Genomic DNA, 272 nt, shown 5'->3' with positions numbered 1-272 from the left:
TTGTGGCAGTATAACAATTGCACTTTGGTGGATTACTTGGTTTTCACTGCTTCTTTTTGTTCCTTATGCATGTTGCACAAAGTTACATATATATTCTTATATAGTTTCTCACGGCTGTTATGTGAAAACCCAACATCTAATTTATGTAGTTTAATTTTCTGTGTAATGTCTCATTCTTATCTAATATCTATTATTTGATGATTCCATGGACATTCTCTTCTGTTCACATGCATACACATGTAACCATGTACCTCAATAAATTAAACTCAACT

Source organism: Arachis duranensis, chromosome 10 (genome assembly GCF_000817695.3).
Source record: "Arachis duranensis cultivar V14167 chromosome 10, aradu.V14167.gnm2.J7QH, whole genome shotgun sequence".
Lineage (NCBI taxonomy): Eukaryota > Viridiplantae > Streptophyta > Magnoliopsida > Fabales > Fabaceae > Arachis > Arachis duranensis.
The sequence above is the reverse complement of the archived record's forward strand: the minus strand, read 5'-3'. Positions refer to the sequence as shown.